At 38.1% G+C, this 17,815-nt stretch overlaps 1 long non-coding RNA gene across 5 annotated transcripts in view; it reads left to right on the top strand.

The window, feature by feature from the left end:
- The first annotated feature begins 10,945 nt into the window (after positions 1–10,945).
- The window catches only part of LOC110307461, a 204,094-nt gene continuing 197,224 nt past the window's right edge, over positions 10,946–17,815 (top strand). For 3 of the 5 annotated variants that reach the window (XR_003838434.1, XR_003838433.1, XR_003838432.1), the window contains exons 1-2: positions 10,946–12,140; positions 16,319–16,413. This is a non-coding gene — a long non-coding RNA (uncharacterized LOC110307461). The remainder of the gene's footprint in view (positions 12,141–16,318; positions 16,414–17,815) is intronic. The other 2 variants (XR_002379393.2, XR_003838431.1) reach the window with 1 other exon arrangement.

Here is a 17,815-nt window from a genome sequence, read left to right as displayed (position 1 = left end):
TATGGCCTTTGAGGGTGCTAGGCAGGCAACCACATGGTCCATAGACACACACACACACACACACACACACACACACACACACAGAGGCAAAATGTGTGTGTGTATCGGTGTGTAAAAAAGGTTGGAATAAGCAACATCTGCTTTCCCCTATGAAATAGCTTTTGCCATTGTTCTGAAATTTGTAGCCAGTTCTGGCATGCTGCAGTTCAATTCTGGCCACAGGTTAAGTAGCCATCTGAAGTGGCTTGAGGAGACATGCATGTTCTTTCTATATCGGAATAGCTGCTATAGAAAAAGTCCTAAAGGATCTTGTTCTGCAAGCAAATTAAAAACAGCTTCGTAAATCCAGAGGGAATGGGCTGCTTTTGGCAAGGAACCCTCAGTGGCTTTAAGTAGTAGAGTAATTTGGGTCATTTAGAACTGAGCACTTATCTCCCCTCCAGTGTACAGGGGACAGACCTCATCAGTGCACTGCCTCTCACGTAGAGACCCCATAGAGTTGTGAAGTCACCATTTCCTGACTAGGATGATGAGACATCTACAAGATAAAAATTTACTCTCACGCTAGCTGCACTCGTCCTGTTACAGCTTCTGAATAAAGATTTTCTCTCTCCTTGCCAATATACATTTCAGGCTTTGCTTTGAGGTGAGAATGCAGTCTTGAGCTTGCCTTCATTGGAGATGTCTGATGAAGGAAGTACCATGCTTGAGTTCTTCACCTTCAAAGGGCGCTCCCAAACCCCTCAAAACACTATTCCTGTTGATAACTCCATACTAAGAGACCACAAGGGAAAATTTAAATAGCAGATTCATTTGTATATGCAAATAAGCATGTTGGTATATTAATGTAAATTATTTGATTTTATGTATATTTATCTAGTTTTAGTTTTGAGTACCACTCTGTTTTCTTGGTCACTAGTTGTGTTAATCTTACATTGCAATTTTTAGGTATCCTCTTGCTTATAGTCTTTCCTTTTTTACTCTTTTTAAAAAATCATTTGTATTTCAGCTTTGTGTTTGATTTGACTCTAATTGTTTTTGTCTCAGAGTTCTTTCCCCAACTCTGCTCTTCTGTATCCACATGCCATGGCTATTACCACCCCTCCTCACAGTTCTAGACGACAATGGCACTTGCTCTAAGTATCTAACTTCAAGCTTTCTACTGTTAAAGAACTACATTTCCTCCATGCATTGTCATTTTATTCTCTTTACTGAATCTTTTTGTTTCAATTGTTCTGGATCCATTTACCTTCCCCCAAGACACTCCATTCAGAGAGAGAGAGAGAGAGAGAGAGAGAGAGAGAGAGAGAGAGAGAATGAATCTATTTACTCTTTGTCAAGTCTTATCTGGAAGTTAGTTCTCCCTAGAAAGCATCTCTGATCTCTATAAATGACAAAAAGGAGCCAGAGACTTTGGCATTTCACAGTAGAGTGAGCTCTGATACACAGAGAAGAAAATCCAACCACCCACAGAGTACCCAGCTGAGGTTTAACCTCCCTCCTTAACTTGACCAGCTTTAGAATCACTTGGGAGACGATCCTCTGAGCTGGTCTGTGAGGGGATTTCAGGAGTTTTACTGAGGAGGGAAGACCCTCACCAAATGTGGGTGGGGCCAACCCTTAGACTGCAGTCCTGGATTAAATGAAAAGAGAGCCAAACTTTCCCATCTCTCCCTCCTGCCTGACAGTGCACATAGTGTGACCAGCTGGTTGCACTAAGCTCCTGGCCATTACCCAGAAGCCTCTTCTGCACCCTGACTTCCCTACCATAGATGCTTCACCCTCAAACCAGGAGACCCATGAGGCATTGCTCCATGTAAGAACATTCACTTTCACTTCCCCTGGCCAAAATTGGTTTCTTCATTTTCTTTTTGATTTTTCTTTTTTTTTTAAAACAGTGGATTTTAACGATCTCATTCATGGGTTTTCAATAGTGTTACTAAGTTGGTCTTTTCTTAATATATATGGATATAGCTTGGGATATTTCATTTTTTAAAATTTGATTTACTTTTTTGTGTTTTGTTTTTATTTATTCACTTTACATCTCACCCACTCCCCCCTCCCAGTCACTCCTTCCCAAAATACTTAACCCATTCCACCCTTCTCCTCTGAGCAGCTGGGTGTCCCCTTGCACATCCCCCTACCTTGGCACTTCAAGTTTCTGGGAGGCTAGATGCTGGCTCTCCCACTGAGACCAGGCAAAGCTGCCCAACTAGAAGAACATATCCCACATACAGGCAACAGATTTTGGGATAGCCCCATTCCAGTTGTTCAGGACCCACGTAAGACCAAGCTGCGTGTCAGTTACACATGTGCAGGGAGGCCTAGGGCCAGTCCATGTATGATCTTTGGTTGGTGGTTCAAACTCTGAGAGCCCCAAGGGTCCAGGTTAGTTGAATCTTGACTCTGTTGGAGTTCCTACCCCCTTCAGGATCCACAATCCTTCCTCCTATTTTTCCATAAAAGTTCCCAAGCTCCATCCACTGTTTGGCTGTGGGTATCTGTATCTGTCAGCTACTGGGTGGAGCCTCTCAGCAGACAAAATGTGAGATATTTCTTATACTCATTCCCCTGTATCTGTTTTATTTGGTGCTTGTATCATAACTTTTGATTGTCATAAATTTATGTCTGCTTCCATTATTTTCTTACTTCTAGATTCATGAGAATACTAAATTAATATTTAATAACGCACTTCTGTTGCCAATATGCATCATAAAATATATTTGCTTTAATCTCTTTACAGAGGTCATTTACTTTCAAACTACAAAATTCTTTCATATGGACTATGTTTAAAAGTTTGCCTGTTCATTCTCTAATTGAGGCTGAGTTTTGGGCTGAGAAAATTGTCTACTGGTCATTATTGGAGTTTATGTTACTTCTCATAAGAGAAAATTTGAATTACAATCTTCTTGTTTAGCTTAGTTAAGGATCTGGTGTGTGTGTGTGTGTGTGTGTGTGTGTGTGTGTGTGAATGTGCTCATATACAGGTGTGTGAGGGTGAGTTCTCACTCACATAGAGGGGAGATAACCTCAACTTTCATTCCTCCATGGCTATTCAGTTTGATTTTTGAGATAGGTCTCTCACTGGTCTATGACTTGTCTATTAGGCTAGGCTGGCTACCCAGTTATCCCCAAGTTTCTTTGCCTGCTGAGAGCTGGAAGTAGAAACATCATAGCACAGTTTAGGACAGAAATCAGCAATGCTGAAGATTCTGTGGCTGCCTCTTCTTCCTCTACTTCCTCATCTTTATTTTCTTCTTCATAATTCCCACCACCATCATCACCACCACCACCATCATTATCATTATTTCAAAGCAAGTTAAAGGGCCATACGGTTTGTTAAGGCCGCAGATGTAATGCTACCATGTCAAATCTGTAGAGAGCACTAATTGCGAACGAGATTAAAGTCTCTGTTGATATTTCATAAAACCCAGCGGAGTCGTTGAAGTGAAGCAGAACAATTCCCTGTGTGATGCAGGCAGGAGAACGAGCTGGGTGGTGGAGCAGCTTGAGTTCCGACTTTCTGTAACCGTCCTCAGGACAGTGGCTGCAGTTATCACACCGAGTCAGATAAAGAGCTTTGCTCCTCACTAGCAAACCTATAATTACCCAATGGAGGAAGACATCGTACATTAAGTGCCACAAAAGAGATATCTGCATCCACTTAATTTATCCGAGCCACCAACCTATTGTGCTTAGTAAAATAGTTCTGAACTTTATGCAAGATAAAACTTTATGGCAGGCAGCCGTCTTTTAACTTGAAAATTAGTAAATTAGCATTTCCAGGATAGCGGTGGCTGTGTCTTAGATATAAGAGCAGCTAGATGTCTATTTTTATTCTTTAATATTTGACATTTCAGATATGGGGATGCTTTCTCTATTTAAAGCAGTTTCATACATTCATTTATTTATTTGTGTGTATGTAAACAGGGTCAGGGGCATGTCATGGCTACTGTTGTGGAGGCCAGAGGACCTCTTGGGTTACTCAGTTCTTTCCTCCCTCCATTTGGGTCCTGAGGATTAAACTTATACCATTAGGATTAGCAGCAAGTGCTTTTAACCTCTGCACCACCTCAATAGCTTGGATATGTATTGTGTGTCTACCTATTTTTCTATCTATGTATATATATATATTCAACATATGTAGTTATATCTATAAAGCTAAATACTTTAAAATATTTAATGTTCTTTCTTCCATGGCTTCACCTAGCACTGTCTCTCTCTCTCTAATTCTCTAATTCGGGGAGATGATTTTTTCCTACATAACTTGCTCCAAATTTTCTCAGAGACACAATAACTAAATCCTACTGATAACTTTGAAGCTGAAATTAGCCATACATCGTGTCCAGTTAATGTACATATCTGCTTGTATTTGTAATACTTTCATGTGTGTATCTACATACACACATGCATTTGCTTTACACGTGCATGAAGATTCCCAATATTTTAAAATTGATGTAAATGGTCTGAGAGATGTAAGTATGGTAGTAGTATGTACTACACTGTGAGATGAGGTTGGACTGAGAAGCAGACAGAACCTTCATCCCTTTCCCTGCCTCCTTTGGAAAGCGGAGGAGTCTACTGATATTTACTGCCCACCTGTTCCCTTCCACAAACTTCCTTCTAGCAAGTGAAATTTATTATCTGCATGAACGGACTACCCTTGTCTCAAATATCATGATCCCTGAACAGCCTTGTTCTTATAGCATTTCCCCTGGGGACTCAAAATTGATTCATTCTACAGACATTTGGCATGTCTGCCGGATGCAAATCACTCCATAAATATTTATGCAAGACCTGTGTTTGAAACACAAATGAATAATATCATTCTTGACCTCAAGGAGTTTCTCTCTGATAGGGAAGATGAGAAAATTATAGTTATCTTCAATAAAAGGTGAGTTCTGCATTAATATCCATTTAATATTTAAGGAGCAGGGAGGGAGAGGATTTAGTGTTACAAATATATTTTAAATTTAACTTATACCAACAAAAGGTTGGGGGTTTTTCCCCTTTCTTTTCATTCTTGCAGTCCCTGGGCATGAAGGTGAATTTTCTTCTAGAAAGAACACTGTCACTTTGCCATTGAGAGACAAAGCAATTAGATGAAGAGGTTGTATTCTTCCATCTGCTTTGCCTTATAAGACACTACCTTGTTCTCTCCACTCAAATAACGAAAGTAAACAAAGAGAACCACCTGCTTATTTCACCTCTAATTGTATTTTCCTTCATCCTGGTCTCCATGGGCCAGACTGAATTCACAGCGGTGTATGAAGAATCTGTGGAATGTATGTTGTGATCTGCAGAGTGCATTTTAACACAACACAACACACAAATACATACACACACACACACACACACACACACAGAATGAAAGAGAGAGAGAGAGAGAGAGAGAGAGAGAGAGAGAGANAGAGAGAGAGAGAGAGAGAGAGAGAGAGAGAGAGAGAGAGAGAGAGAGAGATGTACACACATGCACACACACAGAGCGTCTCTTTCTGCCTCCCTCCCCCCTTCTACTCTTCTTTTCTTCTTCTCGGGTCATTTACATTGGAGGTTTATTTGTTTCCGGATTAGTGTTTGAAGTGCACACGTGATGATGAGCAATTCATGTACACACATAATTAAAAGTATCCTTCAGTTTGTTAACTGGCATGCTGGCACAGTTCATCTCTTCATATTGAGAAGCCACAATGGTGTGAGAGGAATCATGTCCCCCATGGCCTACCTTTTATCTTAAGATAGAGAGTGGTCCAGCTGTTTTCATAGAGATTAATCTACAGATGTTATGCAAGGAATTGTAATTGTATGCTGCAATTCTTCACTATTGTGCTGAAGGATAGGAAAACTTCATATTTGCAATGACCATATTATTGGCAAAGAAAGAACTATTACATGGTGTGTGTGTGTGTGCGTATGTGTATATGTAAAAATTTAAGTAGATATTCTTTGAGTATTTTATATTATGTACTCTGGAGCTTGTCAAAACATTGCTTGCTTTGCTGCTTGCTTCACATGGAGATACAGAACCCACTAGCTGATTTAATGTATTATTAAACAGAATCAGGCTCTCTAGAGATGCTGTGTTGACTTTACCCCGTTTGTGATTCTGACCCCTTAGTGCTTAGGTGATTCAGTGCAGTGCGAGGCCAGGACACTTTTGCTAGGGTGTAAATATGAGGTTATTTACTGTGTATCAGCTGTAGTTTGCTTTATAACAGTCTAAATTTGTTCTTTAAGAACATCTCCACAACAAATAAATCATGAAGCATGAAGAAATAAGAGCTGAAGATAACATCAGCCCAGCTTGTTGAAACCTTAGTGTCATGCAAATGGAAACAAGAGTGTATTGGTTACTTTTCGTGCTATGATCAAATGCATGGCAAGAAGCAACCTAAAAGAGGGAGAGTTCACTTTGGCTCATAGTTCTAGGGGAACAAACAAACCTTCATGATCAGAAAAGGCATAATAGCAGGAGCTGGAAGGCCCTGACGACATCACAGCTACAGTCTTCAATTATAGAGCTGAAGGCTGATGTCTATGGTAACATTTAACCTAGGACCCTTGCCCAGGGATAGTTGCTGCTTTTCCAACACTGGTTAACTGAATCTAGAGAATTCTTCACAGGTAAATCCTGAGGTGTGTTTCCATCGTAATCCTATCAAATTGATAATCCAGATTGACTATCACAAGTACTTGCCAAAAGTGATCAATTAAAAGTTAACGACCAAATTGGTTCATGTTGTTCCTTCCATTTTAAGACCACCTTTAGATACCTTCATACAAGGTACCTCTCTCATCTTCATGGGAGTTCAGCAGGATACATTGTGTCATAAGGACTCAAGTTGTCACCTAGAATGAACTAAATGCTTTCGTATTACTAAGATATGTTTGGTTTGTTCTAGAACGGCATCTTTTTAAAAATCTCTGCTATTCATTCTTGACTTTGATGTTACATAGTCTTGAAACACTTTTTTTTAGTATTATTTATTTACTTATTACTTGAAAATTTTTTGAGACGGGGTGTTGCCTGTTGCCTTATCTAGCCTCAAACTCATTACACAGATCAGGCTGCTCATAAACATGGCCCTAACTTTCTTCCTCAGCCTCCTGAGTGTTTTAATTATAGGCTTGAACAACCATGACTGGGCTGGTAAATCTCGGTTTTGAGTGATGACTCAGGACTGTACCAACATTGAGACAATTATAATTAGGGCTGCTTTTCCTGTTAGACACCCAGCAAAGACCTTCTGTGCAGAGAGCAAGATATCAGAGTGGTGTCTTCTGTCCCAGCTTGTCTGTATAGCCTGTTCATGATCTTGTGGATCTTACAATGTGTATTGGGAAATGAACATAATATAACATAAATAATCATGAGATTGTTGAAGGGAAATAGCAGGTCACAAAGCACAGACAGAAAGACAGACAGATACACATACACACACTTTCTATGAAGTAATTTAAGTAATGTTAAAACATAACATATATGAGGCTTATTGAATCTATTAATCAGCCATTTCTAAGTGTCAAAATAGGTAAGTGGATTTGAATTTAACAGGACAATAGTCTATACAATTAGGGTTAGTCATGAAGTTTTCAGCAGGTGTATTGGCGAGTGGTTTCTAGTAACACGAATCATTTACATAACCTGCTCTAACTCTTCAGTGGCTAAGCATCTCAGAGACATTCTTGGTCAGGAAACTATTCCCTTCACCGCGGCTATTGGACACTTGGATTATTTCAGATCCCTGATGAGATAGAATTAGTAACAGCACAGTTTGGGCATTCCCCTTTCAGTGAAATCTGACTACCCAGGCATGTCTCCATTTACAAACTTCTGTCCCAACAGAGTTGTTGATTGGACTACCTTACTATCTTTTATTTCCATAGCAACACATTGATTCTTTGATATTTTAATACATTTGTTCAATTTTGAGGCTTGTATCTAATTTTGCAATTTGCTTCCCTCTTTGATAGTCTGCCACATGTCTCTTGTTTTCAGTGGGTGAGATCAGCTTTTTGAAGTGTCTTGTATGTTTTTGCTTAAGAAGTATCTTTTGAAAAATAGATTTGGGGGCTGGAGAAATCGCTCAACAGTGAAGAGTTCTTACTGATTTTCCTGGACATCAGTTTTGGTTGCCAGTGTCCATTGAGAGACGCTCAAAATGTCTGTAGCTCCAGATGCAGAGGGCCTGGCATCTCATCTGACCTCATCTGCATGCATGTGGTACAGACATATACTCAGGCACGCTTGCATGTGGAGGTACACATACAAAATATTACTAAAAATAAATTTACCTGGAATCTTTATGCTGTCCTACTTAGAGACACTTGTACTTTATAGGACATAAGCTTCTTATAGTTGTGACTACAATGGACACAGTAGGCTCGGTTCTCAGATTCTTTTGGAAAGCAGCACAAGGTTATAAAAAGTCATCTCATATTTAACATCTCACTATTGATTTCTTTGACTCATGGAGGTTTTATGATTACTATCAAAATTAAAGCTCAGCCTCTCTCACTCAAACATTTGTTTTCTCCCCCTTTTTGTTTAGTTTTCTTTATTGAGTATGTGAGCTGAATTGGGCAAAATAGAAATGTGCTCCTACAAGAAGCAATTGAGAATGAATGTTGCCAGCACCGGCTCTGTCATCCAGCACAGAGATTTCAATGTGTACAGCTTGTCGCAGAGTACATTTGGTTCATATGTGATAGCTCCCTCTGCAAGAAAAGAAAGCATTTTGTAGGGTTTGTCCTGTTCCTAGAAGTGATGCTGCATCTGGAGAAAGAAAAAGAAAATCTACCCTCTTCCTTGCTTAACAGTATGTCTAGTCTAGTTTCAAAGTTTTCCTGATTGCTTTTAGTTCCTGTTAGTAAATTGCAGTACAAAAAAATAAAATGAGTTTGTTGTTTAAATAATTGAGAGATATTTCTTGCTATGGCTTTAGGAATAACAGTAAAAATATTCATGTGTGCTACCCAACAGAAGAAACAAAACTATTCTATACCTCTCTAACTCTTTGTGTGCACACCCTGATTGCAATACCCACTCTATTAAGGGAACTGAATTCACGATTTTAGTAGTTATTTTTTTATGTATAGGATTATCACTTTGTTTCTGATATTAAAACATGTTATTTAGTTTCTATATATGACTCATGTGTGTGTGTGTGTGTGTGTGTGTATTTCTTTTCGTGATGTTGCTAAATCCATTTCCCACCATTGATCATTGTGTCTTCTGTTTTTCTTCAGTTTGTCTGAAGGATTATCAATTTCATTGACCTTTTTAAACAATCAGCTTTTACTGGATTTCATATTCCCCACTGGCTTTTTTTTAAATGGCTTTGAGCTTTCTCAGTTTCTGCAATTATCATTAGTATTTGTTTTATTTTGCTTGTTTTTGTGTTTCTTTTCCTGTCATTTGTCTTTAGTGCAGAGAGTCAGGGAACTGATGGGGTCTCTTCTTTATGTTTCCCTTTAGCTTGTCTGTATCCTCCACCCATCACCAATATCTCACACACTTTGCTACATCCTGTAGCATCACAAATATTTTCTATTTTTTCCGTGAGATTTACTATTTAATACCTGAGTTATACTGGAAGACATTTTCACTTCCATTGGTTGCAACAGTACTGTTAATTGATTTTCAGCTTAGTTATTTTGTGATTCATCTTGTGACTAATCAAATACATTTTAATGACTTCAATCTTTTAAAATGTATTGAGACTTATTTTATAGCCTGGGATATATATTTTCTTGGCCTGGGACTACATGCATTTAAAAAGATGATGTTCTGCTACTGTTGGTAGTGTGTCTCATCATCATTCCAGTTTGGTGGCTTTGAGTTTTGTAAACTTCTGTTTCCTCAGAGTTATCATATCTGTTGGTAGTGTGTCTCATCATCACTCCAGTTTGGTGCCTTTGAGTTTTGTAAACTTCTGTTTCCTCAGAGTTATCATATCTCCTAGAGTTACGACTTGTGAGAAAACAGCTGAACTTTGTAGCTGTAATTGTGTATATCTCTTTTTAGACCTTCCCCCCTTTCTGATATATTTTATAGCTCTGTTCTTAGACAAAACAAATTATAGCCAACTTGTCTTTGGTAAGCCTGTGCTATCCCTTGCTTTAAATTTTATTCTTTACCATGGAAGTGGCCCCTGCTTTCTTCCTAGTAACGTTTCATGATATCTTTCACAATCCATTTACTTTTATTTTGTGTTGTTAAAATTAAAGTTTATGGTGGATAAAATATGGTTTAAACTTATTGGTTAATTCAATGCCACAGCCTCCGTCATTTAATCTGTTTATTTAATTCATCTATACTGCATGCTCTCTTTAAACAGCAGGATTTAAAATTTGTCTTTCTACTGACTTACTCAGGTTTGCTTCTTCGACTTTACTCTCTTTTTCTTTAAACCTATTTTTCTATTGATCTTTAGACTGAGTATTCAGTATGAGTCAATTTACCTAAGTTATTGTCAACTATATCTCCATGTTTACATTATCTGTTGTTGTGAATATATATATATATATATACATATATTGTAGTAAACACTATTTTCATATTTACATTTTACTTAATATTTTATAAGAAAGAGCTGCTTGAATTTTGTCATTTTTCCATGTTATGTAATTCTTTTCACTTGAGAAAAGAAATTAATTTTATGGATTTTGTAAAGCTGAGTTCCATCATGATGTATATATCTCTTAATAACTTATTTATAGCCATCATTTTTTGAGATTTTATCATATTTATATATGAAGATTTAGTTATTTCAATCATTTCATAGTATTCATCCTATGAGTAAACCATAGTTGAGATATTAGTTAATCTACTTTGGGGCAACTAGTTATTATATTTTTGCTTACAATTAAGGCTATGGGGAATATTTTCTATATCTCTTCTTATATTCATAATAGTTTTTTGCTTAGAAATATAAATAGTAGGCAAATTTACTTTATAAATGTCAATTAAAGCTTTGGTTGGATATTATTCAAGTATCAGATATTCCAAACATATGCTATTATCCTGAATATTTATATCTATAACAAGAAAATGTTACAATAAATGATGTTAAACCCCCAATAAACTAAGGGGAAAAATAAAAAAAACATAACTGTAACAAGAGATTCCAGTACTCCAATATCGGTAGATAAAACACATAAACAGAACTTGTGTTATAAAAACAAAATAAAGGAACAATACAATGAACCAACTTGGCATCACTGAATGCACTCTACAGAGGTCTTTAAGGACACAGAAGCATTCACCAAAACGTTCTGGCCCACTGTGATAAACAGTCATCATTGTGTGTCTGTGTTTTGTTTCCACAGACCTAAACTAAATACTAAAAATAGAACTAAAATAGCAACAAATACTGGGAAAAACTTAGAAAATCCCCAGTGTTTAAAATATTTATCCATGTGCCTTTCTGAACATTTCTTGGGTTAGCTGAGAAGTTACATGGAATATTGAAAATGTGTCCTTTGAAACAAAAAGTGTAAAAGTTGAGTGGGTAGCTAATGTGATTTTCAAAGGGTAATCTATAGCATTGAATGTTTATATTGTAGTTTGGGCATCAGATCAATGATTTAAGCTTCAAGTTCAAGAATAAATGCAAAGGGGGAAAATGTAAACCAAAGCTGGAAGTTAGGAAGTAGTCTAAGTGCAGAAGTAAGTGATGTTGGAATCTGAAAATGAAACAAAACAAAACAAAACAACAAACAAAGCCCAAAATATTTAAAGGAAAGTGATGAAAATAGAAGGCCTTTGGAGAGAGCAATTAGAAAAGGTGGTCGGCAGGGGGTGGGGGAGATTGAGTTGATCAAGAACACAAACCAGAGTACAGAGCAGATATTTTCCATGTGTATCAAGTATCAAGGAAGAAATTGATTTCCATGTGTATCAGGAATCAAGGAATCAAGGAAGGAATGCAGACCTCTTGGTTATGGAAAGGATAATATGAATTATACAGTGGAAATCTTTATGACTCTTTGACATGGTTAAGTTTCTTGAAGGACAGAAAGTTCAGGAAATGCCTTCAAGAAGAATTAGAAAACCCGAAGAGATAATCCATCAGACACAATGAAGTCAGAACACAAAACGTGTCAATGGCCTAAAATTCCAAACCGTGCTTCACTGGGTAAGTCACAGATGGCAGAACAAACCAGCAACACTACAGTAAGTCTTCCACTGAATGAAGTAAGAAGAACACTCCCACTTTGCTTTTCAGGGGGCTAGCAACAGCTCCAGCCTAAATCTAGACAGCAGCATTTATGAGATAATAACACTGCAGACCAGCATTCCTGTGTACATGGCCTGAAATTATCCTTAAAGTGTGTGCTGTCATTTCAGACAGTGTCGGCTGTCATTCTCACAAAATATGTACTGTCATCCCAGCAAAGATTTGGGGATGCAAATTCGAATGAGAGTTTTTAGCATCCCACATGTTCAATTTGTTTTGTTCTAAATTTAAAGCCTGTCTCAGATTTTGACATTTGGACTTTCAATTAAAGTCAGACCTTTTGTTGAGTTTGAGTTGATTAACCTTTTGCAGTTGATAACTTCCCTTTCAATAGTGCCAGGAGATCCTCTGAGGGAAGAATCCAGTGAATACTTACAGTCATAATATTATAACGCACCAGCCATTAATTTTTATATTTTAAATCAGATTAAAGTATTAACTATCAAGGAAACTTAAGCTTACTTTAAATGTTTTATTTATTTTTCAACCAAAGAACAAATGGGTGAAGTTACTTGGCATTGCGTGTAAATAATTTTGGGATTAAAAGTCATTTATCTGAAACAAAGCAAGGTGTTTGCTTGTGTTGAGGCTTAGGAATAGAGTTCAGTATCTGATTCCACCCTTGGCTCTGCCAGGTCATGCAAATATGTTCTGGTTTTAGACCTGGCACTAAAGTTTAGAGTGAAAATAGGTTTCTGTTCTGCAGTTTACAACCATCTTAGCAATAACACCAAATATGAAGAGGGCTTAGGGAATCCCTGGGAAATTCTCAATGCTAAATCTGGAAGAGACCTAGTTAACTGGGTTGCATTGGTTACCTGTAGAATTCGAAGGTTTTGCTCTACTGTGTTTATTCTCTCTCTCTCTCTCTCTCTCTCTCTCTCTTTTCTCTTGCTTTTTGCTCCTCTCTCCCTCCTCCCTTGCTTCTCTCCCCCTCTTCCCTCCTTCTTATGTCTTCATGCCTTTTTCATTTTCAATGCTTGCAATACTTCTTTTCTGTGGGAAGTGAAAACAAAATCTTATTTAAACAACTGAATACATAGCTCTGCCTTCAAGCTTTTTGAATGTTATAGAAAATCACCATCATCTTACTGGTGGTGCAACTTTCAGTGATGAAAATAAATGTCTGGGAAACACTGGGATTTGCCCTATAGACTGACTGTCTTGAACCAATAGTTGTCCAGAAATGAATGATATTATCACATCATGTAGTTTCTTGGGTAGAAGAAATACAAGCCATTCTCATTCTTAAAAGTTGTTGGTTCCGATTTTCCTTTTCTGGTGGGAACATGATACCAACCAAAATTTTAACAATCAAAAAAATATAATGATGTTGAAATGATAAAGTCAAGGGTAGGAAGATAATTACTAGAGGCTGGGAAAGTCAGGGAGGACAGAAAGTCAAAGAAAGGGCACTCAAGGGTATTAAAGTCAGAAGCAAAAGGTTTGGGCGTGGTGGTTCACAGGGTGACTACAACCAACAATTATGAAATATGTAGCTTAGGACTAGAAGAAAAAATAGGGGGTTGAAGAGATAGATGTCCTTAGCCTGATTTAAACATACAATGTATAATTGTATTGAGACATTAAGTCTGAGAAGAAAGGGAGGAGGGGTGGGAGGATGTAAGGTGAGAGGGAGAGACTGGCAGGAGAGTAGGGAGGGGAAGCTGCAATTGGGATGTAAAGTAAGTAAATTATTTAATAAAAAAGAAAGAAAAAACAAAGTGAACAAAAGAAAACAAAACCAACACACACACACACACACACACACACACACACACACACGCCTTCTCATTTTTCAGTAGATGGATGAGTGAGCTGGACTCAGCCCTAATGAACTGATGATGCGGGTGTTGACTCCTCTCTCTACCTCCATCTCTAGGATGACCTGGACTTCATGAGTTGCAAAACAATCTTTAGAGTAAAAGAGCTAGCTTCTTCCTATAGGTATTATAATCATAAGTCTGCAGCCTAGAGTTCTTCAAATAGTATGATCTCTAAGTTTTATAACAAATGAAATAACATGGATATAAATCTTCATGATACATTACTTCTATTCACCTAGTCAGACTGAACAGAAACTAGAATCACTAGCACTGGAGAACCTTGGAAAGGTTTAGACTCTGGCAAATATTAACCCTTTCATGCACATTGCAAAGTTTTCTCCTTTATCATCTTGATTTTTACCATACAACCTCTCCTGATGGCACAGAAATTTTCTATATAGTTGGAAAAAGGGAAAAAATGTAGCCCTGCCTCGGATTACTGTTTATTCGATGTCCATGTAGTTTTTATCATCTAAATGATATTTTCTATAAAACAAGCTGGTAGGAGAACTTGAACTACACATCTCTGTTTTAACAGAATTCCCAAGATGGTGTTGGCTTTCATTCACCCTATGGTCTAAAGAGGACATGCCATATTCCCTTAACTTGTTCTTCCCACTGCCTTTAAGAGATAGTGTAGATCACATTGAGGTTAAATCACAGTAACTACCTTCAATGAGTTTAAAACTGTCTGTGTATTACTTCAAGGACAGCAGTTACAGAAGAAATTGAGCCAAAGTTCAGAGCCCAGCAGTGTGTAACCCTATTTTAAAGTTAATGGAATCTTAGGGTAAAAATATAGGTTGGTGTTGGAAAGATTTAGGAGGTGTCAAGGAAAGAAAATGCTCAGTATACAAATAATTCTAGAAGAAAATATGAGTAATTTTTTCTCTGTGTTGCTGGTGGAAGGGATTGGATGAATTATTCCACTCTTTCTGGTAGATGGGATGTAGTAGTAAGAGTGGTAAATGAATGGCTGGGATGGATTGGAAGGACAAGAGAATGACCATCATTTGAAAGTATCCGGGGTGGGACTTTGCATTCCACACAATAGTTGACAGGGAGTGACTGTAGATTTTTGGAGTAAGGAATGAATCAATTAGAAAGTATTCTTTTATTACAGTTGAGTACCTAAATATTTTTATTTTATGTGTAGGGGTGTTTTGTCTGCATGTATGTCTGCACATAATGTGCATGTCAGTTATTTGCAGAGTCCAGAAGAGAGCATCAGATTTCCTGAACAGGAGTTATAAAGAGTTGTGAGCTGCCTTGTGGGTGCTGGAAGTTGAACTCAGGTCTTCTGAGAGAGCAGCAAATGCTCTTTGGTGCTGAGCTATATCTGTAGACCCTACTGGTGAGAATTTTGCAAACACTTATTCCATATATGTTTTGTTTTAATTCTCAAAGCAAATCAGTTCAATTGTGAAGTTCAAGCAAGAGAAACACTTAAGTCATCTTGTCTGGTTTTGACTCATATCTGAGGCTACATGCAATAAACCTGGGTTATTTTCTCAAAAATATAGATGCTTGTACTGCAAATACATATTCAGAACACAACGCATATATAATTTATGCAAAATTGGATTAAAAAATTCTCTCTTCTATACTTTACTGGAATCTTTGTGACTGCATTCAACAGTGAAGAGAAGACAGACGGTGATATGTCAGCAAGGATTAGTTAAAGTGACAAAAATATCCTTAAGATGTTTGAATAGGTAATAAAGACACACCAGACAGGGTTTTTCTCTTCCTTAAACTATTGATTCATATAGATAATGGGAGAAAGAAAAAAATCATCAGGTGCGCATCGTAGAAATAAATTAAGTAAGTAAATTAAGAGAAATATTTAAATACTGAGGCCTTGTAAAAAAAAAAAAAAAGACCAATTAGGGAAAATGCTGACATTTTCATTACCTCTAGAGTACTGTGAAAAAAATGATGCCAGTGTGGATAGATTAAATGGGACAATGGGAAAGAGGAGGACAGTTCTTGAACCAAACTGTACAACAGCAGATGAGATCACAGGTGGGGGATTTTCATTAAATGAAAAAAAAAAAAAAAAAAAACCAAACCAAACCCAACCAACCAAACAAAAAACGTACCTTTGAATTTCCTCAAAATTCTGTAGCTTCGCCAGATCTTTCACATTTCTTCATAACTCTGTGGTTTGTAAAAGTTGTGAGTTTGAGATTTTTAACGTAGTCACAAGATAATGAATTAACTTATTACTTACTATTTCCTGGACCCTAGTTGAAGATTTCTGGGTATGCTGGATAGTTTATGTCAACTAGACCGAGAAGAAGGATCCCCGATGGAGAAGATGCCTCCATACAAGCAGGCTTTAGGTAAGCCTGTAGTGTAGCAGTAATTGTGCCCCTGGCGGGTAGCGCTCCCAGCCACCCGCTAGAGCCCTCTGGATTTGCAAATGAAACACACACGCACACGCACGCAGGCACGCACGCACGCACGCACGCACACGCACAAGCACATCAGTTAATTTTAAATACCTTGGCTAGCTCAAAAGCTAGGTGATTCTAATCCTCCCCACAGCTAGCACACCTTTCCCTCCTATAATCCTGGTTTAATCTTCTAATTCTATATTTTTTCTTTCTTACCATGGCTTCTTCAGGGTAGCTCCCTAGTCTTTGCTGCCCAAGACATTTCACTGTAGCCCTTCCAGGCTACATTCCTTCTCATCTACTTTTCGGATATTTTTCCTTCTGTAGCTCTAAATATGATTCGTCTCCCTCCAAATCATGGCAATTTTCTCTTCTTCCTTTCTCCCAGTTCCTAGCTCACACAAATCTTAAGGTCCTATCTCAGTCTGTGCTGGCCAGCCATTGGCTGTTGGCTGTTTATTGAATGATCAAAAACCAACTGGGGACAAGGACCTTCAGCATTTGGACATGCAGATTCCAGATTTGGGGACCCAATTAATTCAAAGCATTAGAACCAATCTCCAACACTGTAGGACATTTTCTTTCTTTTTTTTTTTTTGCACAAAATTTATTTATTTATTATATATAAGTACACTGTAGCTGTCTTCAGACACACCAGAAGAGGGCGTCAGATCTCATTACGGATGGTTGTGAGCCACCATGTGGTTTCTGGGATTTGAACTCAGGACCTTCGGAAGAGCAGTTGGTGCTCTTATCTTCTGAGCCATCTCTCCAGCCCCCTGCAGGACATTTACTTTCTCTCTCTCTTCTTTCTTTCTTTCGACGTTTCAGGGATATTATTTTTATTTTTTTTCTTTATATACATTTCAAATGCTATCCTGAAAGTTTCCTATACCCTCCCTCTGCCCTGCTCCCTTACCCACCCACTCCTGCTTTTTGGCCCTGGCATTCCCCTGTACTGAGGCATATAAAGTTTGCATGTCCAATGGGCCTCTCTTTCCAGTGATGGCTGACTAGGCCATCTTTTGATACATATGCAGCTAGAGTCAAGAGCTCCAGGGTACTGGTTAGTTCATATTGTTGTTCCACCTATAGGGTGGCAGACCCACCCCTTCAGCTCTTTGGGTGCTTTCTCTAGCTCCTCCATTGGGGGCCCTGTGTTCCATCCAATAGCTGACTGTGAGCATCATAGTGATTGATGAGAAAGGGCCCAGTCCATTGTGGATGGGGCCAACCCTGGGCTGATGGTCCTGAGTTCTGTAAGAAAGCAGGTTGAACAAGCCATGTGGAACAAGCTAGTAAGCTGTATTCCTCCATTGCCTCTGCATCTGCTCCTACTTCCAGGTTT

This window comes from Mus caroli, chromosome 12, assembly GCF_900094665.2.
Source record: "Mus caroli chromosome 12, CAROLI_EIJ_v1.1, whole genome shotgun sequence".
In the NCBI taxonomy this organism is placed as follows: domain Eukaryota; kingdom Metazoa; phylum Chordata; class Mammalia; order Rodentia; family Muridae; genus Mus; species Mus caroli.
The sequence above is the reverse complement of the archived record's forward strand: the minus strand, read 5'-3'. Positions and strand labels throughout refer to the sequence as shown.